Source organism: Gobio gobio, assembly GCF_949357685.1.
Source record: "Gobio gobio genome assembly, chromosome: 10".
NCBI lineage: Eukaryota > Metazoa > Chordata > Actinopteri > Cypriniformes > Gobionidae > Gobio > Gobio gobio.
In genome coordinates, this window is record NC_137116.1 from 27661922 (window position 1) to 27676963 (window position 15042).

The following is a 15042-nucleotide window of genomic DNA, read 5'->3' on the forward strand; positions in this document are numbered from 1 at the left end:
GAAGCACTCAATAGGTTTGTATCGCTGTGTTATTATTAGTGCTTAACGCGCTGCCCTCAGGGCTGAAGCATTCAATAGGTTTGTATCGCTGTTATTATTAGTGTTTAACGCACTGCCCTCATGGCAGAAGCACTCAATAGTTTCGTATCGCTGTGTTATTATTAGTGTTTAACATGCTGCCCTCAGGGCAGAAGCACTCAATAGGTTCATATCACTGTGTTATTATTAGTGTTTAACGTGCTGCCCTCAGGGCAGAAGCACTCAATAGGTTCATATCACTGTGTTATTATTAGTGTTTAACGCACTGCCGTCAGGGCAGAAGCACTCAATAGCAGGGTTGTAAAAGGTAGTAAATGAAATTAGCCAAAATTAAGGGCATTAAAAAGTAGTAAAAAGTAGTAAACGTCATCTGACGAGGTATTAAATTTTCGAGCCCAATTATTTTTAGATACATTTTCAATTAGTGTTAAGTACAGGCCTTTTTTTTCAAAAATTTGCGTGGATTTATTTATATGTTGAGAGTAGGACCTGCACGATATCATGTGAGTTGGTGTTCATTCGCGCGCGCGCTGAAACAAACTGATGCATCAACGACCTCAACCTCCACTGCTTTGCCCTCAACCCCGACTGCTCTCCCGATTCAAACCACTGCAGTCAGCAGTAGCCTAACGGTAGTCCTAGCAGCATCAACAGGTGCGTGACAGACGTCAGACTCTATGCGCTATCACCACCGCTACATTGCGAGCTGAGGTGTTTAGACCTTGCAACTAAACACCACTCTTTATATTTGAGTGATGGCATTGAAGAGCTGTTTCGATATATGCAAGTTGCTTAAAGCTGGGCATACACGGTGCGATTTCAGCAAGGTTATCTACTCACACTGAACGAGTAGATCGCATGCGATGTAAAGCCAAAGCTCACGGTTTATGTGCTCATACCATGGCTCGGATCGTCGAACGCGACTTGTCTGCTCACTGTACGAGTGAAATATGTGGAAAAACCTATAACAGAGAGATAGCCTATCAAAATGCATCAGCTATCGATATCAAGAGGATATAGCATTTACAATTTATGTATATAAATGATTATGATTATTATTATTATTATTACGGTAGGCTTACTTTTATTATTAAATTGATATTACATTTAATTTGCCCCTGTGATAATTTCATAATGTATCAATGCATAACCGACGCTGCATAATAAAAGAATAGATAGATTAGCTTACTCCTCATTATTTAAATACATTTTGCCCAATTAAACAAGGAATTATAGGCCTATAATTAAAATGATTATCAGTCTATAATATGTCAGAACACTACAATAATATCAGTATTATCAGAAAGTAAGAGCAGCTTTATTTCAAAAACAAATTGTTTAACACGAAATGGGCCTATACTTATCTTCTAATTTGTTTCACAATATGGGCCACAAGAGAAATATTAAGAATATAAATTCAGACAATTATAGGCTATACATTATCAGCATATGTTAAAGCAGATTTATATAAATAAAGAGATCTCTCTTGTCTCTGTGAGAATATGCGCCGAAAGCTTGTCAGATTTTACTTTCACTTTCTGTAGTGAATAATTGACTAGGTTTGAGACTTCACCGACTCTCGCGCACATTGCGTTTTTGTGTGATATCCACTGACTCGCCTTCACGATTTAAAACGAAAAAGAAAAAAAATCTATATTGCGCCGTGAAAATTGCTCTCGTTTCCCTCTGTACACTGCACGAACTATGAAGAAGATGTCTCCTTCCTCTTCTGTCTTTATTTCTATTCTCATCTCTGTGGGCAGTTGATGTTAAGTTATAATGACCTTGTTACATTGTGATGCAATATGTTATTCCGTTTGGAAAGATATTTCATTTACGCTACTATAGTTGCAGCTTGAAGTCGCGCTGGTATTAAAAAATATTTTTAAGGTAGTAAAAAAGGTAGTAAAAGGTATTAAATTCAACTTAAGAAGTTCTGTATATACCCTGAATAGGTTCGTATCGCTGTTATTATTAGTGTTTAACGCGCTGCCCTCAGGGCAGAAGCACTCAATAGGTTCGTATCACTGTGTTATTATTAGTGTTTAACCCTTTAAGACCTAAGGGTATTTTTACAATTAATTTTCCGCCTGGTTTTATTTACTAAAAAAGCTTGTAAAACATCAACCCTGTTGTGCACAGACAATTGACACACCTCTTTTTTTCAAGACAAGTTGCACTATCAGTATATGTGTGTTGCATTGATGTCACCTGAATGTAAAATAAGTTATGGGACCATAAAGACAAATGAAAACATAAAACGGAAATTGAATCACTCAAATATTTATTGAAAACACACACAAATAAATTAAAGCTAAGCATATTTCCTCTGGAAAACAGTTTGTTCAAGTCTTTGGAGTCCTGGAACTCAGGAATAAACATGAGAACTTATACAGAACCAAAACTATTTACATTTTTCCAAAAAAAGTCCAGGTGTTTTTGGCCTCTTTGGATTTTGGATATTTACTGGTGCCAAGCCTCAAAACAGTTCCTATCAGGAACTTCTCCTCAAACTTTCTCCTCAAACTTTTTCCTCAAACTTTCTCCACAAAACTGCAGCGCGTCTCTCTCTCTATCTCCTCAATACTAGCCGTGCGTCTCTCTCTCTCCACAATAACAGAGCTGTGGTTCATGCGTAATGACGCACACTAACGTGGATGACGGATCAGCCTGTCATTGGTCAAACCCTCTTCCAAAATGGCAGCTAGCATCGCGCTAGCGGCAAAAATGACGGAAAATTTATAAATTATGGACATCAAGTGGATAAATCTTGGATGTAAGCGTTTTGATTTATTGCTGAACAACTCCAAAAAGATGCACATGTTCCAGGCTGGATAGAAAACCTTCTGTAAAGGCTACAAAGACACCAAAGACACCCCCGTGATGGCTAGCTCGTTAGCTTTCTGCTGGAAAAAACGGTAAGAAAATCGATAAAAGCTTCATGAAATAATATAGATATTTATCGGAGGTGCCGTGTGACGTCGTGGGCGATACCGTCGGGCTCTGAGGGTTAACGCGCTGCCCTCAGGGCAGAAGCACTCAATAGGTTCGTATCGCTTTGTTATTATTAGTGTTTAACGCGCTGCCCTCAGGGCAGAAGCACTCAATAGGTTCATATCACTGTGTTATTATTAGTGTTTAACGTGCTGCCCTCAGGGCAGAAGCACTCAATAGGTTCATATCACTGTGTTATTATTAGTGTTTAACGCACTGCCGTCAGGGCAGAAGCACTCAATAGGTTTGTATCGCTGTGTTATTATTAGTGCTTAACGCGCTGCCCTCAGGGCAGAAGCACTCAATAGGTTCGTATCACTGTGTTATTATTAGTGTTTAACGCGCTGCCCTCAGGGCAGAAGCACTCAATAGGTTCGTATCACTGTGTTATTATTAGTGTTTAACGCGCTGCCCTCAGGGCAGAAGCACTCAATAGGTTCGTATCACTGTTATTATTAGTGTTAAACGTGCTGCCCTCAGGGCAGAAGCACTCAATAGGTTCGTATCACTGTGTTATTATTAGTGTTTAACGTGCAGCCCTCAGGGCAGAAGCACTCAATAGGTTCATATCACTGTGTTATTATAAGTGTTTAACGCACTGCCGTCAGGGCAGAAGCACTCAATAGGTTCGTATCGCTGTTATTATTAGTGTTTTACGCGCTGCCCTCAGGGCAGAAGCACTCAATAGGTTCGTATTGCTTTGTTATTATTAGTGTTTAACGTGCTGCCCTCAGGGCAGAAGCACTCAATAGGTTCATATCACTGTGTTATTATTAGTGTTTAACGCACTGCCATCAGGGCAGAAGCATTCAATAGGTTTGTATCGCTGTGTTATTATTAGTGCTTAACGCGCTGCCCTCAGGGCAGAAGCATTCAATAGGTTCGTATCGCTGTTATTATTAGTGTTTAACGCACTGCCCTCATGGCAGAAGCACTCAATAGGTTCATATCACTGTGTTATTATTAGTGTTTAACGTGCTGCCCTCAGGGCAGAAGCACTCAATAGGTTCATATCACTGTGTTATTATTAGTGTGTAACGCACTGCCGTCAGGGCAGAAGCACTCAATAGGTTCGTATCGCTGTTATTATTAGTGTTTTACGCGCTGCCCTCAGGGCAGAAGCACTCAATAGGTTCGTATTGCTTTGTTATTATTAGTGTTGAACGTGCTGCCCTCAGGGCAGAAGCACTCAATAGGTTCATATCACTGTGTTATTATTAGTGTTTAACGCGCTGCCCTCAGGGCAGAAGTACTCAATAGGTTCGTATAACGATCGCAGCAGCTGTATGGCCGAAGCCGCGTGCAGTGTGTAAGCTGTATCCCTTAACATGGGTACGGAAAAAATACACACCGCATACACACTGCAAACAGGGTATGTGTGAAACGAGCGTCAGCAGGTCCCATGCTCGATGCATGCGCCACTTTCATACAGCTTTCTTGTGCCACAGTGCCAACATACTGTTAGAGTTTTGTCCACCACCCTTCTTCCGTCATCATTATATTTTACGGGGAAGCCAATATGCTCCCATACACGTGATTTGAATGATGCGGGGGGCTTTTCAAGTTCTTCTACTTCTCCGCTAGCCACTGTTGACTGATTAACATGTCCTGTTCACGTGAACACATGTGTTTCTCTGAAACTCAGCATCGAGTTTAAAGGAACAAGATTACTTAAAAAGCAATATCGGCAATATCGGCGATCGCTAAACAATTCAGATTAATCCACAAGTTTAAAAAAAGAGTGCAATAAATCCACGGGTCACGTGTGTGCAGAACCGTGGGTCGTGATTCGTACCAACTGCGATCCGTTACACCTCTATTCATTGTTGTATGATTGTTTTAGGGTTAAAAAAACCCTAAAAACTCACTTGGCCGGCATGTTCCTGCCCTGCTTCACACAGAATATTAGGTCCGGCCCTTTAAGAGCTGCATGGACCAAATTCATTGTAACACCCGATTTCTCATTTAACTCTGTATATGTTCACTAAAGACATATCCGACTGCATTTACCTGAATACTCGACAGGACATGCATTTGTACATATTTTTTACCATTCAAACCAAATAAACTGGTGTCGCGATCTGTCTGAGTGAAAGGCACACGCGACTGCGCACGCAGTCACAGGTCAGAGTCTGGCAGCGCGAGCACGTCCCGGTCATGCCGCACTTTTCTGTTGCGTTCTTTTTCCTAAGCTGCGCGTATATATTTGACTGTTCTGCTTCCATTGTTTAGTGAACAGTCTCCCACACACACGTCCTCACTCCTGTTGTCACACATCGACGCATATTTAGAAATACTGCTCTTATTAGAGTGCTGTCATTTTTAAAGTACCGGTACTAATACAATTATTACAATTATCCAACTTACCCAGTCGACGACAAATATTGACGTCGACTGATTAACAGCGTCGACGCAGTCGATTGTTTCGACCAATCGCGACAGGCCTAGTAAATAATGACATTGTTTTAGAGGTGAACTGTCCCTTTAAAGGGTAACTAAACCCCAGTTCAGTGCTTAACTCCACCCACTGGCAATTTTTGAAAAATGCTGGAAAAGTGGGCAGAGCCCAGCGGAGACAGAGGGGATGAACCGAGGGCGGGACTGAGCAGAGGGCGTGCACCTGAGACCCGCAGTGACTGATTGATTGACAGCTGTCTGACTCGCGAGTCGCAAAGATGGAGAATGACTGGAATGACGCCAGTAGCTTTGCAACAGAGCGGTCTTTCTCCCCCACCTTCACCTGAAGTGGAGGAGGGTGGATTGTCTGTAGACACAGACCCAGAGCCTTATCAATGCAAGCCGCTGGCTCAAACTGTGTTAACTCCCGATGCCGACGATGCTAGCGAAGCAGCAGCGCAAGAGAGAATGAGACCACTGACCTAATCTATGTACAGTCAAATCCTTACACTGAATGCCACTAAAAATAGATCAAAAATAGATCAAAAATAGATATCTGATATACATATGATTTATTTTCATTCAAATGAACTGAAGCAATAAGCAGCGCAGGACCAATAAGTTCAGACCTAATTGCCTTTTATAAACAGATTTCCTCAAATAAAACTCTATATATGCCAGCACGTTATGGTATTGTTGTTCGTTACCACGGCAATCACTTGCGTGTCAGGGTTTGAAAGTGCGTCTCATGTATGAAACTTATCTGTACACATGACGGGCGGCAATAATATCGCAAGAAAAGCCTGACGTGTACTGACAACTGCATTATTTAACCGCATTTTCTTCATTACAATGTCCCATGGCATGGCATTTTTCTATTATTTTATAATGTTTCCTGAGGTGTACTTATATTGTTAGTATGATTTTTACATCATAAAATGTCATAATTTATAAATAAAAGGCATTTTTTCAATATTGATGTTTGCCCTGTGGCTGAAGGCCCTGTTTCAAGAGGCGTGTCTGCTGTGAGACTTCAGTAAAAACGCCCACTGTTGTGAATGACTGACATCTTTGCATTTTAAATGAGCGGAGGGGGCGTGGTTTAACGAGGTCTACGAGGCACAAGCAGGCACGAGCTGCTGCCAGAGAGACGGATGGAGTTCACTTCACATCAGTTCTCAGCATGTCTCAGTTCAGTGAGTGAACTGTTGTAGTTACAGCATATACTTCAGGTTATTAGTCTATTTCTAGTCGGAGGGACTGTCACTCATGTCAGAAAGTTAGTAACTTTAGTAAATTATGGATCAGCGCTGACTAGGCATGTGCCGGTATCAAATTTTCATGTTGCGATTAATTGCTGAAGCTTTTATCACAGTATACGGTATTATCACGGTATTTAAAAAAAAAGTTGCCAAAAAAGTGTTGTCATACTATAACAGGTTTAAAAACTTTCTTATAACAAAAGAACCAAACATTTAAATACAATAAAGCAATACACAAAAATGTATAAAGTAAACAAATATTTGAAACAGATTAAAGTGCTAAAGAATAATAAAGAACAATAGGTAACACTTTACAATAATGTATTGCCAGTTAATGCATTAACATTAACAAAGAGCGAATAGCTACATTTTTACAGAAGTTATTCTTCTTTGATAATGTTAGTTTAAAAAAGCAACTGTTAGTTTAAGCTCAGGTTCATTAAATAATACAGTTACAACTTTTGATTTTAATAATGTGTTATTAAATGCTGAAATGTACATTTAACTAAGATTAATACATGCTTTAGAAGTATTTTTCATTGTCAGTTTGTTAATGAATGAACTAATGTTAAATAATGGAGCCATATTGTAATGTGTGTGATTGAACAACAGTCAGAACATATTCAAACAATATCTAGGGCATGTAATTTAAAAAAAATTACGTTTGAAAATGACTTTAAGTCTTTAAGTATTAGGTTATGTGATGACGGGCACCGGATTGTGGTGACTGGGGAAACGGCTGTATTTCTGCTGTTCCATCAGCGCCCTCTGCTGTCTGAAAGTGAATGTGCACTTCAGTGCGTCTTCACTGACTTCCGCCATGTGCTCGGCTCATGAACGTCTGTTTACATCGGTGCGCGTTCCTCTTTGACTCGTTGTTCATTTTAAACGGTTGATGGGTAAAGTATTCTTAAAATACATTCAAAAAATCTGAATAATTCGTAATAAAGAATTATTCATGGTATTTTGAAGTGCCCACGATAACAATATTGTGCATGTTCATTATTGCGGTATATCGTATTACCGTTTACCGGCACATGTCTAGCGCTGACTGGAGACGCGAACCGTTTAGAACGATTCAGTCCGATTTGGTGACCTGATTCGGTTCACTAAAAATACCGGTTCAAAAGAAAGATCGTTCGCGAACCGGACATCACTAATGTACCAGAGATGGAGCTCAGCGATTGCTAACAAAGTTATTTATAGTAACTACTGAGTTATGAGAGCTGTGCTGTCAGCGCGAGGTTATGGTGTTTGTATCTGAGAGTTCTGAATAAACACGAGTCCCAGTCACACCGAGTCCGTCTTCATCATTATTACCAACTTTGTAACACATGCAAAGTACCATTACAGCTGTCGAGATGAACGAGTTACGAGTAAGTGTTGATAATAGCATTATTTTTAGATATTTTCCTATCATATGAAAAGTGTCAGTGACGCGAATTGAGTACACAGCGCAAACAAAGACACAACAGCAGTAATCGAATGTAATCCAGTTTATTGTGGGGAAAGCTGGCTAGCCCGGATATGCTCACGCTTACCCCCCTTCTGCTTAATCTCGCGCCGTGTTTGGTGCCTCCGCTGTGGGCCAGATGCAGTACTGGGGGTCGGGGATGTTGAAGGCCAACCGATCAGTGCAGCCCGAGCTTCGGCGTGTGTGAGGTTTATCTCTAAAGAGATGTGAGTCTGCTGATGTTGAGCAGAAACGACTGTATGCACATTGTAGAACAGATAGACGCGACGAGGACGTACAAAAACACTGACTCACAAGATTGAAGCCGCAGTGTGTGCACGAATAATAAATAATTAGCTACACATAAGAAATCACTGATCACAGATCAGAAGGAACTGAAAAAAGACTTAGGTTTTCATTTGTACATCCAAACACTGAGAAACTGCCAGCATTCACTCCTTCACAAGCCATGATCTCTCGAGCGTTTGCATGGGCGTGGCAGATTCTCTGGGCGGAGGAAAGGGAGGAAACCGTTCCTGCTTGGACGTCAAACCAGGAGACTTCAGGATTGGCTCGTCTGGCCTGTCATTTTCTCAAAGGCAGAGAAAGACAGCCAGAACTCGGTTTTACACCGATCAACATTTATATCCACTTGGGGACAATATTCAGGCTAGGGGAACTCATATTAATGTTGAAATACCTCATAAAATGAAAATGTCATGCCATGGGACCTTTAAAGCTACACTGTGTGATATTTTCCCCCATCTAGCGGTGGAAAGGTATATGACCATCCAGTGAATATTAGTTTCTCTTCCTCTCAATTCCAATTTCGTTTTAACTTCTACGGTGGCCGATTTAGTCCAAGATTAATATGGCTTCCAGTTCGACCTCGTCCACATTCGACACGGTGCCATCGAGTGTTAAAACACGAAAGGCAAAGCTTGAATTTACGGGTATGTCCCTCTTTGGCTAATGTACTTTCAAGATGGAGGGGCAACATGGCGACCGGCATTCGAACCCCTTACCCGTATGTATTTTCAATGGCATATTATAAACTTACGAGAATACTTTATTACTTGAAAGAAGTAAATAAACATCAATGAGCACATATATTTTTTAAAGAACTAAGTGTTTTTAGCTAAGAATAAACTAAAAAAGTTACACAGTGTAGCTTTAAAGCAAGTGTCAAGTCAGTTTCATTCATAATGTTTCTACTTCATGTAACATGACAGTTCATACTGGAGTGAAGCCGTTCTCATCATGTGACTGGGGGAAACATTAGGGCGTGGTGAGCTCGTGCCAGGGGCGCGGATAGTGAGCCGTTTGAAGTGCCATCCTACGTCACGATGTACCACAACGTCCAATAGGAAAATTCAACTGCAGTAGCCACCGTTCAACCTTAAGAGGGCAGCACTTTGGCGGCTTTACACCATATTTTATAGAATTAAAACACTTTATACCCAAATGTCAAAAATTTACTCGAATCAATGAACAGCACTAATAAAGCATTTCAATCAGTTTGGGAATTTTTTTCAGACTGAGGTGTTTACATGGAGCGTTTTCATTCAGATTAGAATTTTAAACTGACTGTAATCGGAATACAATGCTCCGGATTAATGCACCAAATGAAGACCAATGGTCTTCATGGGTTCCCGCAAACATCTTCTGCAACTACATCACTGTAGTACAATGCTCCGGATAACATCACTGTAGTTGTAGCTCTGTTCTAATTTGATATTACATCTGGTCTCTACCTATCTGGTCTCTGAATTGCAGAGGAGATGCTCACCTCCTGAGTGTTAATACAACAATATTGTGGTTGCTTATTTATGAAAAGAAAAGGCACAGAAAACAAAAATACAAGAAAAGTATACTTTTACTGTATTTTTGTTTTCGGTGCCTTTTCTTTTAACACAATGTAGCAACATAACTGACCTGCTATTTTGTTGACCTTACTGCTATTTTGTATTTTGTTGACCTTAGTGCTATTTTGAGAAGTTTTACTTGTCAATAGGAAATTGTCAATTTTTAGGGAGTTATGAGTCTGTCTTTGTTGCTTAGATCTTAAGATTTTTCTAGTAATTCTATTTGTTTACATTTCAGATGCAGTGAGGTGAGCTGGTCAGTGATGTAATGTTCCTGGCAGCCAAGTTTACTCCATCAAAAGAAAGTGATCCAGGAAATGTGTGAAAATGAGGCTGTCCATGATTCATGTTATCTAAAACTAAAATTCAAAAGCACTTGACAACCTCTAAGAATGATGAAATAAACTAGTTAAAAGTAGTTTAATTATAAAAAATTATCTTTGCTCTACCTATTTGTTGTGATATATTGCTGTATTTTATATTTTTGTTTCACTGGATTTGTTTTTTTTTTTCTCCTCCATGAACTGCCACCTTAACGTGGTGGAGGGGTTTGAGTACGCGAATGACCCTAGGAGCTACGTTGTCCGGGGCTATATGCCCCTGGTAGGGTCTCCCAAGGCAAACAGGTCCTAGGTGACGGGTCAGACTAAGAGCAGTTCAAAACCCCTTATGATGACAAAAAAAAAGGAGGACCGTGACGTCGCCCGGTACGGCGCAGCCGGGGCCCCACCCTGGAGCCAGGCCTGGGGTTGGGGCTCGTATGCGAGCGCCTGGTGGCCGGGCCTTCCCCCACGGGGTCCGGCCGGGCTCAGCCCAAAGGAGCGACGTGGGGACACCTTCCCGTGGGCCCACCACTCACGGGAGGGACCGTAAGGGGCCGGTGCAAAGCGAATCGGGCAGCAGTCGAAGGCGGGGGCCTAGACGACCCGATCCCTGGACATGGAAACTGGCTCTTGGGACATGGAATGTCACCTCGCTGGCGGGGAAGGAGCCTGAGATTGTGCGTGAGGTTGAGAGGTTCCGACTAGAGATAGTCGGAATCACCTCCACGCACGGCTTGGGCTCTGGAACCACACTCCTCGAGAGGGCATGGACTCTTCACCACTCTGGAGTTGCCCATGGTGAGAGGCGGCGGGCTGGTGTGGGTTTGCTTATAGCCCCCCAGCTCTGCCGCCATGTGTTGGAGTTTACCCCGGTGAACGAGAGGGTCGTTTCCCTGCGGCTTCGGCTCGGGGATAGGTCTCTCACTGTTGTGTGTGCCTACGGGCCAAACAGCAGTGCAGAGTACCCGACCTTCTTGGTGTCCCTGGGAGGGGTGCTGGAGAGTGCTCCGACTGGGGACTCCGTCGTTCTACTGGGGGACTTCAACGCCCACGTGGGCAATGACAGTGAAACCTGGAGGGGCGTGATTGGGAGGAACGGCCCCCCTGATCTGAACCCGAGTGGTGTTCAGTTATTGGACTTCTGTGCTAGTTACAGTTTGTCCATAACGAACACCATGTTCAAGCATAAGGGTGTCCATCAGTGCACATGGCAACAGGACACCCTAGGTCGTAGGTCAATGATCGACTTTGTGGTCGTTTCATCTGACCTGCGGCCGTATGTCTTGGACACTCGGGTGAAGAGAGGGGCGGAGCTGTCAACTGATCACCACCTGGTGGTGAGTTGGATCCGATGGCGGGGGAGGAAGCTGGATAGACTCGGTAGACCCAAACGTACTGTGAGGGTCTGCTGGGAACGTTTGGCCGAGTCTCCTGTCAGAGAGATCTTCAACTCCTGCCTCCGGCAGAGCTTCAACCGGATCCCGAGGGAGGCTGGAGATATTGAATCCGAGTGGACCATGTTCTCCACCTCCATTGTCAAAGCGGCTGCTCGGAGCTGTAGACGCAAGGTCTCCGGTGCCTGTCGAGGCGGCAATCCCCGAACCCGGTGGTGGACACCAGAAGTAAGGGATGTCGTCAAGCTGAAGAAGGAGTCCTATCGGGCCTGGCTGGCTTGTGGGACTCCTGAGGCAGCTGACAGGTACCGGCAGGCTAAACGGACTGCAGCCCGGGTGGTTGTGGAGGCAAAAACTCGGGCCTGGGAGGAGTTCGGTGAGGCCATGGAAAAGGACTATCGGCTGGCCTCGAAGAGATTCTGGCAAACCGTCCGGCGCCTCAGGAGGGGGAAGCAGTGCCCTACCAACGCTGTTTACAGTGGCGATGGGCGGCTGTTGACCTCAACTGGGGATGTTGTCGGACGGTGGAAGGAATACTTCGAGGATCTCCTCAATCCCACCGTCACGTCTTCCATTGAGGAAGCAGAGGCTGGGGGCTCAGAGGAGGACTCGTCCATCACCCAAGCTGAAGTCACCGAGGTGGTCAAGAAACTCCTCGGTGGCAAGGCACCGGGGGTGGATGAGATCCACCCTGAGTACCTCAAGTCTCTGGATGCTGTGGGGCTGTCTTGGCTGACACGCCTCTGCAGCATCGCGTGGCGGTCGGGGACAGTGCCTCTGGGATGGCAGACCGGGGTGGTGGTCCCTCTTTTTAAGAAGGGGGACCGGAGGGTGTGTTCCAACTATAGGGGGATCACACTTCTCAGCCTCCCCGGGAAAGTCTATGCCAGGGTACTGGAGAGGAGAATTCGGCCGATAGTAGAACCTCGGATTCAGGAGGAACAGTGTGGTTTTCGTCCTGGTCGTGGAACACTGGACCAGCTCTATACCCTCTACAGGGTGCTGGAGGGTTCATGGGAGTTTGCCCAACCAGTCCACATTTGTTTTGTGGATTTGTAGAAGGCATTTGACTGTGTCCCTCGCGGCGTCCTGTGGAGGGTGCTGGGGAAATATGGGGTCCGGGGTCCTTTGCTAAGGGCTGTCCGGTCCCTGTATGACCGAAGCAGGAGTTTGGTCCGCATTGCCGGCAGTAAGTCAGACTTGTTCCCGGTGCATGTTGGACTCCGGCAGGGCTGCCCTTTGTCGCCGGTTCTGTTCATAATTTTTATGGACAGAATTTCTAGGCGCAGCCAGGGGCCGGAGGGTGTCAGGTTTGGGGACCACACGGTTTCGTCTCTGCTCTTTGCGTATGACGTTGTCGTGTTGGCCCCTTCTAACCAGGACCTTCAGCATGCACTGGGACGGTTTGCAGCCGAGTGTGAAGCGGCTGGGATGGGGATCAGCACCTCCAAATCCGAGGCCATGGTCCTCAGTCGGAAAAGGGTGGCTTGCCCACTTCAGGTTGGTGGAGAGTTCCTGCACCAAGTGAAGGAGTTCAAGTATCTAGGGGTCTTGTTCACGAGTGAGGGGAGGATGGAACGGGAGATTGACAGACGGATCGGTGCAGCTTCTGCAGTAATGCGGTCGATGTACCGGTCTGTCGTGGTGAAGAAAGAGCTAAGCCGTAAGGAGAAGCTCTCGATTTACCGGTCAATCTACGTTCCTACTCTCACCTATGGTCATGAGCTTTGGGTCATGACCGAAAGGACAAGATCCCGGATACAGGCGGCCGAAATGAGTTTTCTCCGCAGGGTGGCTGGGCGCTCCCTTAGAGATAGGGTGAGAAGCTCAGTCACTCGGGAGGAACTCGGAGTAGAGCCGCTGCTCCTCCACATCGAGAGGGGTCAGCTGAGGTGGCTCGGGCATCTGTTCCGGATGCCTCCTGAACGCCTTCCCGGGAAGGTGTTTCGGGCATGTCCAACCGGGAGGAGGCCCCGGGGAAGACCAAGGACACGCTGGAGGGACTATGTCTCCCGGCTGGCCTTGGAACGCCTCGGTGTCCCCCCGGAAGAGCTAGAGGAAGTGTCCAGGGAGAGGGAAGTCTGGGCATCTCTGCTTAGACTGCTGCCCCCGCGACCCGGCCCCGGATAAAGCGGAAGAAGATGGATGGATGGATGGATGGATGGATGGATTTGTTTTGTAATTGCATAAATGAAATGTCATAACTATATTTTATTGTAATATTTGGATCAAAAGGCTGTACAATAAAAATATAATTAGTGAACTTATTATTTACAATCAAGATTTGTTCTTTCATTTTGCACAATTATCAAACAGCAAAGTACAGACTGAATTAAAATGGTAGTTTTATATTTATTTATTGCAGGTTTGAGTGGCACACATTAATTTTAATGCAGTTCAAAAGAAACTTGCTTATTGTAAAGACAGTTTTGCATAGTGATACTAGATCATACATCTCCATTTTTGCATCCAGTAATCATAGACTAGCCAGCTTCAGAGAACTCTTCACTCCTTTAAGTCGTCCAGTTGCTGCCAGCTCACCCAGGTAACTGAAGAATAAAAGAACAAGTCAATAATAAAGCAATTGATCAAGAATGAAATAAATATATATATATATATATATATATATATATATATATATATATATATATATATATATATATATATATATATATATATATATATATAAAATATATAAATTATATATATATATAATTTTTTTTTTTTTAAATGTGATTTGATATTGTAATTTGTGATATGACATTATTATCATCTTTTTTTCTGGATTGGAATGGAGTACTGTAATTTTATGTAGCATCCTGCCATGGGACTACAGATGTAAATGAGCTATTAAACTAAATCTGGCACAACAACTGTGATGTGCATGGTCACTGTTAAATAAACTAAACATGTATACAGTTATTAGACTATAAAACTAGTAAAAAAACGGATAAAAATACGTATACTATATAGAACAAATGGAGCAGAGCTTAAAACTCTAATAATAACACAGCGATACGAACCTATTGAGTGCTTCTGCCCTGAGGGCAGCGCGTTAAACACTAATAATAACACAGTGATACGAACCTATTGAATGCTTCTGCCCTGAGGGCAGCGTGTTAAACAATAATAATAACAAAGTGATACAAACCTATTGAGTGCTTCTGCCCTGACGGCAGTGCGTTAAACACTAATAATAACAGCGATACGGACCTATTGCGTACTTCTGCCCTGAGGGCATTGCGTTAAACACTAATAATAACGCAGTGATACAAACCTATTGAGTGCTTCTGCCCTGAGGGCAGCGCGTTAAAC